Genomic DNA, 12,247 nt, shown 5'->3' with positions numbered 1-12,247 from the left:
CATGCGAAGTACGCGAGTTCCAACTGACCGTGACGAAATTTTGTTATTTTTAATAATGAACTACTTTGAATAGAATGTATTTGTATCAAAACAATATTAACGGAAGATGCTAAAACACTTTTAAACTGAGTTGATAGGCGATGGAAATGGCATTCCGAAGACATGTGTTATTCATAAAGCTAGGTATGTTAGGTATGCTTATCGAAAATGAAAATATGGTTAGTATTTTCATTCATAAAATGTTTTTTATCCAGCTTATGTAAATTTTAAGCAGTATCTACATTCTGAAGTTATAGTACCTGTGAAATCTGTAAAACATTATTTTTAATAACCCCCCGATACCTTATTCACCCGTTGGTTTAGGATATAAATGTCAGCAACTTTGCAGTGATTGTGATTCATAAAATGTTTTTTATCCAGCTTATGTAAATTTTAAGCAGTATCTACATTCTGAAGTTATAGTACCTGTGTGCAATCAATCAATCAATCAATCAATCAACCAATCAATCAATCAATCAATCAATCAATCAATCAATCTGTAAAACATTATTTTTAATAACCCCCCCGATACCTTAATCACCCGTTGGTTTAGGATATAAATGTCAGCAACTTTGCAGTGATTGTGATACAACAATCAGAGAATCAAACGAAAAATAGTTATTTTGATGTATTTGATGTAAAATATGACATGATTTTAGATAATAACAAATATCTGAAACTTCCAAACAAATTGAACACCTAGTTTTTGAAATTGAAGATGATGCCGAGCGCAAGGAATTAAATATATATGCTAATTAATGTGATTAATTATTCTCCCTGCCAATATTTTCATGCGGTATTTTTATATAAGTACTCTTACTACGGCGTACCCAAGTTTTGTCAAAAGTTTTGTTTAAACTGTATAGAGATTTTCCACATGCAGACCAATACTTTTCGGCATTCATTACTCAAAAAAAAAGCAAATATGCAAATTGATGTATTATTTTTTAGAATTTGTTACACCGAGAAAAAATACTACTAACCAGAAAGTGCGTCAAATAGTGCAAGAATCAAGTTGATAATCTATTTTGGTTTATTGTTTTTTCAACGTTGCTTGTTTAATGACCTTGCATTCTTATGAAATAATATCATTTACAGTCACCTTTTAACAAATATTTGCTATTTACTATGTGTTGGTAGTACATTCTTCTAAAATTAGCAGCAGTAATAATCAATAAAAAAAACGCTATTTAATTATTAAATACCATTTTAATATAAGAAATCAAACACACAAACTAAAATACTATGCTGAAGCCCATTCATATAAAATCATAAGACAGTATTTAACTAATTGAAAAAAAAACTACCCAATCTGTTGACATGGTCATATAATGGTAGCTTTTTAGTACAGCAACATATATTACAATGTGTTTATCTTAATGTCCCTTCTAAGCAACACCACTGTTTTCGAAAACAAATATTCCACAGATTTTCCACCTGAACGCTTTCAAATACGACGGCTATATGGCACTAGGCAACTTGAGAATTGCGGAAGCGTGAAGAAAGGAATTAAGACTGACAACCACTTTGAAACTGTTTCAAATTCGTTTCGGATGACGTTTAGCGCCTCAATTTTACTGAATTTCAAATGTATTTTTGACTTCAATTCAATATATTATAGCCACGCCTCAGAACACTATATACACACATTCAGCTGAAATTGTTCTGAGCACATATGCCACAATTACGTGCCACATGCATGGTATTGTTGAATAACTTTCTTGGCTATTTATAGACACACAACTTTCGCTAATAAGTTCATTAAATTGGCCGCCAGCAGATGCCATTTTCAATCTAAATTCACAATCCAATTAAATCATCCATATCAGTCGCCGATGTCTATTTCAACAAAATTAGGAACAGACCATTTTACTCTGCGTGGATCAACGTACTTTGATGCACTATGACCACTAATTTTATTAGCTTTTTTTAACCATTACACCAAACATGGTATCAACTTAACCAACCTGTGCTTAATACAGGTGTAGTGAGATAAATACTTGTCCTGATTAGAGGCAGCATTCTTGATTGATTCACCTGCTCGGCATAAAAAATAACAGCAAAGCGATATTGTCAATGAACTCTGTCCTACCTCATGGTTATTCAGAATCTGGTTCGCTTAGTGGATTTCGCATATCTTATGGGAATTCCTAACTTGTGCGTCTCACACAACACTGACTTGTTAATGGCAGCCTAATGACAAGATCACAAACATTAAAAGAAAATGAAGCCGCATTACACCGCGTATTACGCCGCAAATCATCCAATTAACGCATGGCTTGCTTTGGTGAGATACTTTTATTTTCAAATTGAGGTGGTGGAATGAGCCTCGGGAGTAAAATCCAGTTGACCTTCGTTATTTACGCTTGACCCATTAACTTAAAGAGGTTTGCACACCCATTTATGTCACAAGGTGCAACGGAAGATTATATAGACACAGTCATTCTATCGTTTGAAGTCACACCAACGCTGAACACGACACTGATACGCGTAATCATAATGACAAAAGCAGCTCTTCTCGTTTACTTTATTGGACAAGTCGTATATAAATTATTAAGATAGGTCTCTTTACCAACGAACCGGGATGAAATGATCGTTCGTATATTTGCGTGTGCGACGAATAGTTCCCAGACTGACGGTCGAAACTATGGAGATAGCGTCACGCAACGCTAGCGAATAGAACCGTTTTAAAAATTGTGCAGCATAGGTGAATATTATTATTGTGTATGTGGGGTGGGGCGACTATTTTCACAAACTCCATTGATGAATTATTTTCTAACAAAATGTACGCACAATAAGGTGTATTGGAGAAGCTGGGAAAGGTTAACTTTTTTGGCCTTACAAGTACTCTTCTTTACCGAAGGACCTTTTTAAAACCGAATTTAAAACTAGGAAAAAGAACACGGTAGGTTACACGCTTCAAATTGCAAGTGTGACATGGAGTTGCTGTTTTCGTTTTCTTTATTGCTTAGTTCATCTTACTTAGTGTAATTAATAATTGATTATAACAATGAATATGCAATAAATAAATAAACGCCTTCAGTGTTGTGTCACTATAGCAAATTCATAATGCATGACACCGTCATTTCGCGGTATTCTCGTAAATTAAGCCACAGACGTGTTTCTCCGTAATTCCCAGCTTCTGCTTGCTGCCACTTGAGTCGAAGTGAATATACAAGGCAGAATTTGATACGTCGAACACAAACATGCGGTCAACAAAGATGGTGCTCTCTGATTGGTCCGACTGTTAGATGTTAGGGTTGGGTAGCCAACCAGGCAAAATCTTTTAAGTAGGTTCGCACCGACTCAGTGCTGACAGTGATGATTATCACGGGGTCATCCCAAGGCCAAAATTCACATTCAAGTGTGCGACGATGATTGAAAAGAACTATACATTCATAAGGACACAATGATCTCCCTGTCACAGAATTGATACGTACTTTATGTTTGAACAATCAAGGCCACATCGCTGCGATTTATATTGTATGGTTAACCCAATTCGACGGGGTAGCATGTTTGTGTGCAGAAGTGGGTGTGACCATATCACCTCGGGCTCGGCTTTCAGTTAACTACGTGTGCCCGCAGCAGTCTGGCCATTGTTGTTGCCTAATTTAAAAAAAATCCGGACTCTAGATAAACCTAATTCATTTAATTCTCAAACATTGCATTTTAATACGCATAAAGTCAAAGTAAGCCGTGATCACGGAGTCGAACCGTGCGGTGTGCGTACGTTAGCTACTGTGCAAGGTACAAAACATAATATAACATATTCCCCGCACGATTTTGTCCATGTTCCAGTTCAATATGGCGCGTCGAAGATAAGAAATAGGACCCAATTCCCATGGTCTGTAATCCCATCAAAGATAGCGACAGTAACAGTGCAATTATTTTAGTGCCATAAAACCTATTTTTCTCACGTACTTGCCTCGTGTTCTACTGATGTTAGATAATTGTAACATCTTTCTTTGAAAGTACACAACACATGTCCAATGAGCATGAATAGAACTTAATCTTTTCATAACAGCTTGGTCACAAGTAGGAAAATAAAAATAAAATAAAAATATATCACGCACATATGGAAGTGTTGTAGCCAGGAGAGAGGCGAATTTTTGTTCATTCGTTTCTCAAAAATCAAATTGTTATTTATGTATTGTTTAAACATTTGTCGTATCGTCACTTCCTGTTAGGAACGCGATTTAGATTCAATATGTTTACTCACATGAACAGAACAAGTAACATACACTTTGAACTATTTTAAGAGAATTGAAAGTAAGACAAATTCGACAAAAACTACGAGTCACATTCATTCATCCATTATGATTACACAAACACGACCAACGAAAATTATATTTGCCATTTGCTCCTTTTAGATTGATAATTTACTCACCAGGTGTACCAAACTTTATTTCGACTGTTTTGTCATCAAAATCATGACCTTTGTTACTTAACGATTGTAATATTTAGTAACAGAAAAGTACGATTCCAAGCTTATTAACCTGCTGGAAATGTAAGTTGGTTCTTATTACAGGCTAAAAAAAGATTTATTTTAAGGTAATTTTCACATAATAATCTCGTATATTTTAGAAATAGTGATACTATTTGATATCAAAATCATTCCTAAATATGATGTCACTCATTGTTTGTTACTCAATCCCATGTAGACATTATATGTTCATAGAAATGTTTGCAGGGAAACCGTAAAATGATGATAAATACAGTCTATCATAATCTAACATCAGTTTTTGTAAACCACAGCGTGAATGAATTTTTTTAAATGAAAGCTCTCTGAAAATAATGTGAATGTATAAATACTGTAAACATGAATATTAGACCGACATAATAATCTCAAGAAAATGTGCACCAATGTGTCAAATTATAAACAAAAATGTATAATTTTTATTCCGTTCTTTAAATATGTCACAACATTAACAACATAAGAAAATGACACAATTAATTATTGTGAGAAACATACCCAAATAATATATTCTGTATCCCATAGATTCAATTTTATTTGGAGAAGACAGTTGAAAGCATCACGTCAAATCCAATATTTTTTACTGATTGTGTATAATCCTTCACTGTATATTTACAGCCGACTAATTTGACGCCACGATTTCAATTTTTTATTTACGCGTCAGCCACGTTTGCATCAGTTGTGATTAATGTAACGACAATGTAGTGGCAGTGGGGCGATCCAATTGGTAGATATGGGGGTATTGCATTACACGCAAGTTGCCGCAGATTTCTAGCGAGAGCGTACCGAACCACGCGACTTTTTGTTTGTCCCGCACGCTGTGTTCAATTTTTTCTTGTCATTCCGTCTAATGTTCCACTGATATATAGTAGACGCGATTACGGGAGAAAATATAACACTGTTTCCGAAGCGAAAAACTAGTCACATGCCTCTCTTGCCTTTAGCGAGGTCTTAGTAGACATTTTCTTTTATAGTCTATTAAATTTTGTTACCAGTATACACACAGTGTAGAAAATAGCAGAAAAATCGCTTGGCAAACATTTTCAAACGTCACTAAACCCTTTTGACTAAAAACACACAAAAACAGACGTTTGATGACGTATCATATCTGAAAAATGATTTAGTAACGTTCGAATGACTACAATGACAAGGAATGATATATTATAATGGACTTCGTCTGAAATATCACTTAATGTATATAATACATGGGGCATTAAATTAAAACTATTGTTCATTTTAATTGCTATATGATACATCAAATGAAAAGTATTGTTTATTTTCACTGATGGTACCATGAGAATTATCATTATTTATTGACATAAGCCTGGCCTAAGTACATGTTTTACGCAAGCCTATTTAGCATAACTATTAACTATCGCGACTGATAATATCTTATATCAATATATGATAAACTATGTAACATGTAAAGTAATATTAATTGCTGTATATTTCACATTAATATACGGTAGACAATTAGTTTGCTTCTTTTTAATTTCATCAACTTGGGTTTAATTTAAGGTTGTCACATAAACGCATGTAGATTTCAACATTTAATGATTTTTATTCAATTAAACTTCAGACAACTAGAATAATTCTTTTAGTGGTCTGAGGTTGAATATCAGCATGTGTTCTAAATTGGAATGTGGCGCCGGTTCGTAAAGTCAGATACTTGAAGTATAGCCTGTGCTTTCTCTCATAACAATCATACTACGAGAGCTCAGTTCGTGACAACAGTACAGAGTGTATCAATACTGCAAAGTTAAATTTAACATTCTCATATTTCGGAGTATATTGTGATTTAAAGATATGTTGAAGTAATACTTTAAACGAGCAGCTAGGCGCCTTGTCCTCAGGGTATGCCCCGTGGCATGGTTATAACATTCACAATTACGTAACTATGGGATCGAAACACACGCTGGAATGCTGCTGGAATTACTGAAGCAAATGTCACGAAAGAATCTCCGCGGTACATGAATGGACGAAATTATCAGCGAGTTTTCAGATGTGCGTCATACGATTTACAAGCTGAAAAAATAAACCGCGACATTTTGGCTGCAGCTGAATTTCAAAAATAACTGTGTTTGTTAAACATATATGTGTTTCAACTATTTTCCCCGAAATTAGTGCATTAATATTTACTAAAAAACACACATCTTGCTTGAGAAGTAGCCCGACAAGCAATACATATATGAGAACGTAAAAAGACCAAAATTGTTCGATAGGCATAAATAAATTGTGTTTTTGGTATTACCCACAATTGGCAGATTAACAGTGGACGTGCTTCTGTCTAATACTGAATGTTTTTTTCGAGGTGACATTTAGTGGTTTGAGGGGTATATTGGATTTACGTCAACGCTATAATTGAAGGGCATTTTGATATTGACCCTTCTTCGGTAATATCCGCAATTCGATATTATACTTGATTAACACTCACATGGCGTAACTTTCTCACCTTCCCTTTGATTAAATTAACTGTAACAAACTCTTCTGACTTACCACGTCATATGTTAGGGTTCTTATGTTGCAAATATCCAAAGTGTGCTATCGGCTACATCAAGAGGGCGCTGTATAAGAGAATATGTACACATTAAAGTTTTCGAATCGTTTACTTCCAGGTAGTTTATGTCTCAAGGTAAAAGAAACAAAATTGCGCATGCGTGGTCTCAGTTCTCAGCTTAGTCGCTTACATTATTTGTGTCGACCACATTAATAGTTTTGTTTGGTGAATGAATTCTACAATTTTTATATATTTAACTTCTTACTATTTTAATTAATTATTGTATGCGAAAGCACAATAATTGGGTCTAATTGCAGTTTATGTGACCTTTGCCCCACGTTCTTATATATACTACTTGCCGCTGGGTGAACTCTAACACTCACGATTGGATACATTTCGTAGCTAATTCACAGTAGGACACGCCTTCTCAAGGTTGTTTTTGTAATATGTAAGAGAACGTTGTAATATATTGTATTGATATTCCGCAATTTGCACCGCCATTCTATAAAGCGGAATGCCATTTTCACGATTTGTGGGACTGAATTGTATTTGAAAGTGCGATTCTCGAATATTTACCTAAAGCATACAGACTGTCACAATAACCTAATTATCAACGAATTGAAAACCTATTCTCTAAATAATGGAATCTTTCATATGCATCATTATCTTTCAGAACATAATATCGTGTAAATATTTCAATCCTTATCCTCAGATAGATGACTGTGTCTTACAATAATATTCGTTTAGAATCATTATTATCTTACAATAGTTGTATTAAAAATCTGAATTAATGATCGAATCTCCCAGTAACATCTTTCAGAAATTGACATCAATGCGAGAACGACTGACAACCAATCGTTCAATGCATTATACTGTGTACAGGTACTTTCTGAATATTATTTTACAATAACGCATTCATTCGGAATCGTGTATATGATTATATGATGTTCAATTAATGCCTTATTAGGTGTTAATTGCTTTACAGTTTAGTGCAGATTCGACGATAAATTATTGAATATCATAATTTATACGAAAGAAACATTTTACATTAGGGTGACTTTCATTTTGTTTCTTTAAATGTCAAGTGGGGAGTAATAAAGCGATTTTAATCTCTATAAAATCGCACGTACAAAAGATGAAATACCTAATCGTTATAGAGTTCAATGTTAATGTGTTTAAAATTAAGTATTTTATAAATAAATATATATAACAATAAAACGACAACAAAATCAATGCCGGAAACCGAAAAAAACCCAATGCGAATAAAAGACACAGAGAACGATGCAAAATTGACAAGCTGTGTTCATTATTTATACTCACTTATTAAAACCTGTACACGCTAGATTTTATGTGCATGTTTTTACCCAGTTCGATCCGTGACAATTCATACATATGTCACTGAAATTTACAAACACCTGTGACTGTTTAAAATACGATGAATTATATAATGAAATATCACAAATGTTATTATTGATAGATAAGTTGGCAAATGTCAAATCGTGTCTAGCATCCAACCAGGGTTGCATACAGTTTGTCTCGGCGGCGAATCAATCACATATTCATCCCTCGGGGATGCACGGAAATTGAGTTATGACACTTTCTTAAACTAATAATAAAAAAAACAACATTATTGAGATTATATCCAAGTTTCCTCTAGGTATTTTACAGGACTGAATGTCGGCGTTTTAGCGGGAGGGAGGAGAAAAAACTTATTGACAGCATATTTGTTAAAATCCGACGGTCGTGTAGTACTTCCCTGATAACCGCGTATCACTAGAAAATTCTCACCTCCAATCATTCTTTGTCCCATTTATCAATTGAACATTCTTTTGCAAACATACCGCGAAAAGATGGATTTATTCAATTTGCTTCTACGCGAAAGAGTCTGATCAGCGCTTTTTTATTATCAGCAACTTAGAGATCTCCTCGACGATCGCCAGAGAAGAAAATCACTCACCTATTGTGTACTTATGTGTGATTACATTTCGTTAGCATTCCATGGGTAATCTAACTTGATAGACTCCTGTAAGTCGTCTTTTTTTTATCTGTATTTGTGTTTTCCAATGATTGAAAAAAGTTGCGTGGTCTTTAGCTGATAACGTGCCTTTATTGAGAAAGGTCATGTACTCAAAAGCCCAAACACCCGTCATGTTTGTTGAAATTATTAGTTAGGTCCTCTGGGAATAACGTTGCGCCAATCAAGATATCTGTTAATCATCTACATGCCCCAGGGCGACTATTCACCACGTCTTCACAACTCAACTTTAGTATGTTTGGGATTTGACCTCTGAAATTCGAACAGACAATTACCGCAACTTGTTATTACGCGGTAGTTAGGAAATTTGCAACATTCGCATGGCACTTTCACAATTGTGAACCAGAGGTCAATATAATATTTAAATAAGTAATTGATTCTAGCAATATATTTCTTTCTGAAGCGTTTCACATATATCACTCATTATTCATGTGCAAATGGACCATCAGTATATCATTCTGTATACGTCATTGACGTCATTTGTGCCAATGTTGTGAGAAATGACGAGCTTTATTGTCAATGGCGCTTCGTTTCTATCTATGTTGAATGGTATGCTAATGTGGGCAGGGTGAATGGTTGGATGAAATACGCTGACACATTGATATTTTTTGGAGTTGGGATTTGATGAAGATGAATCTGAACTGAATAAAATTATTAACAAAACTGTAATAAATACAAATACAATTTGTTCATCACATCTATAAAATGGGACAATATATTGCCCAAACCCAAGAAAACGTGTACATGCATGTGTTTCTGTGTTATTCCATGTAGCACGAGTTATTTTTTATATGACATTAGTCTAATCTTAATGATGCAACTGTCTACAATTTTCAAAGTAATGCAACCCTTAAATATAACTTTTAAATATAACATTTTCCTTGAATCACAATCAACCAGAAAAGAATGCCATAACTGTTAAGAAATCTACGACTGAAACATTTACGTGTGTTCTTCATTTTACCTGTGTCTGACTGACGCTATGAAATCTATTAATAAAGCACCTAATGAATTAATTAGGACGAATGGTACTTGTAAGCGACGAAGGCGAACTGTCCAAGTAGTTGCCGAAGAGGTTGCTACACTTGATATACTTTATAGAGTACTCTTGCTCACACAAGGAGATTTTAGAGCATCTCGCTATGGCAATTGACAGTTCAACTGGAAATTGTCGTTTCTCAGGAGACGCTAGGTTCTTTAACTCATAAACTACGTTTACGCCGACACGTCTAGAACAACATAGGGATAAGGCCTACATAGTCATCCCAATGATTTTGAAACAGTACAAATTATATGTTATTACGCGAAACATGATAAATGAAAATCAAACGTGTGAAGGAAAGAAAATCTAATCAGATGGGGTAACTTGTGTTTTCCAAGGACATGCATTCAATACACGTTTTTACCAGAATGAACTAACTGCTGCGGGCAGTACAAAGGCCTCTAAGATGACATATAATCTGTTACACATTTATATCATTTAACATGTACATGTACACAGTCAGTGTTCAGACCGCCACCGGAAAACAAATTCAGCTGTTTTTGTACGAGGTGATTAACCTGTACTGGTAACTGAAATGAATGATACCTCTTTCAGAGATCAGAGGTTCCGGGTAATCTGCTTGCCGCTCCAGAAGTTTGATTCGACAGCATTAACGATCCATTGCGATCATTCGCGTGTCATGTGCTCTTTATCTAGCATTCATTATTCCATATGTCGACAAGTTCTCTAATATAAATAGATTGATAAACGCGCTAAATTGAGAAAAATAAATTCCCAAATATCAATCAGGAAAATTAGAACCCAATTCCCATAGAACAAGCAGTGATAAATTATATTGGCAACAGATAACGGTGAATATGCAATTCAAATTTTATTCAACGTAATTCTCGTGATTTATTGCATTCATCTATAAATTTTTAAATTTTTAATTGTCTTCAAGTCTGCATATTCGAAAATGCAACTTTTTGTCAAGTGCTTTCACGTACTTTGCAGCACATTATGTCATAGTTCCTATCATTTTTCTTGTTCAACATGTATTAAATAAAGTTAGCTGATTGCTTTATTAGCAATATATACTAATAATACAACCTTTAGACGCAATATTAAGAACCTGCGTAGTCTTGGTTTCCATGACAACTAAACATGCTATCATATACTGATTATGCTACACGTATTAATGTTGATTACTAACAAATATGTACATAATTTTTTTGTGGAAATTGGGACGATTGAACAATTCAACCTGGTTACAATAGGGTTGCACCAATTAGTTTTTCGGCGCTGCAAAAATAAACAGAATACCGTACAAGTGTGATGCCACATCATGTCTATTTCACATGACATCATCACTTAGAATCGACGGAAGCACACTCAGAACACGTGTCAATCAATCACGAGACTTATTCGACATGCATAAGTTATATGTCTCTCGGCACCAGGTGGCTGTATCCGTTATTTCTACATGTGATCTGTGAATTCGGCGCCACACGAACAACACGTCACTTTAATTAGTTTTGTTTAAGAGCTAACATTAATTCTGACAAAAGTATAACAAATTCGCAATCTTATTATGTCACGCACACAATATATGTGAGTTTCCGGACGTTCTGGGGATTAAATCCAAATATCACTGCATACTGATGTAACAAAGTAAAGTCACGTTTGACCTCACATTCCATTATCCTGTATCTAACAATCATTTGGAGTGTGTATCAAAGGGCATTTTAAGATTTAAGCTAATGACCCAAAACATTACTTCATCAAATCAGCAGGGAAGAATTTCACACATCAATCAATAGCACAAAGCCAACTAACCTGACTTAATTTATTTGGAAAAGGTTGACGTACTTATAGTACTTTTAAAGTTATGTCCGCCTCGCTGGATTGGATGCTGTTTTTCACTTCAAAATCGTGAACAACTAAATCAGTGTTAGTCACCTATGAACGTAGCTTGTTCTAATACATACACATTCATATTCTGATCAAGTTGACATTGGTTGGTGAATTTCGAATGATTATTTTAACAGTCCAATTGAAGTTGACATTGGGAAACATTGAGAAACACAATAGAACCTAAATATTTAAATAAGGAAACCGTTTATTGAATGTTGATCTTTGGTAGCATTCCAAAAGATAATATTGACTTTTTGAACCACAAAACATTACAACGTATTGTCTATATCAAATTATATTTCCACC

This window comes from Saccoglossus kowalevskii, chromosome 3 (assembly GCF_978046115.1).
Source record: "Saccoglossus kowalevskii chromosome 3, keSacKowa6.1, whole genome shotgun sequence".
In the NCBI taxonomy this organism is placed as follows: Eukaryota; Metazoa; Hemichordata; class Enteropneusta; family Harrimaniidae; genus Saccoglossus; species Saccoglossus kowalevskii.
Note: the sequence above shows the minus strand (reverse complement) of the source record.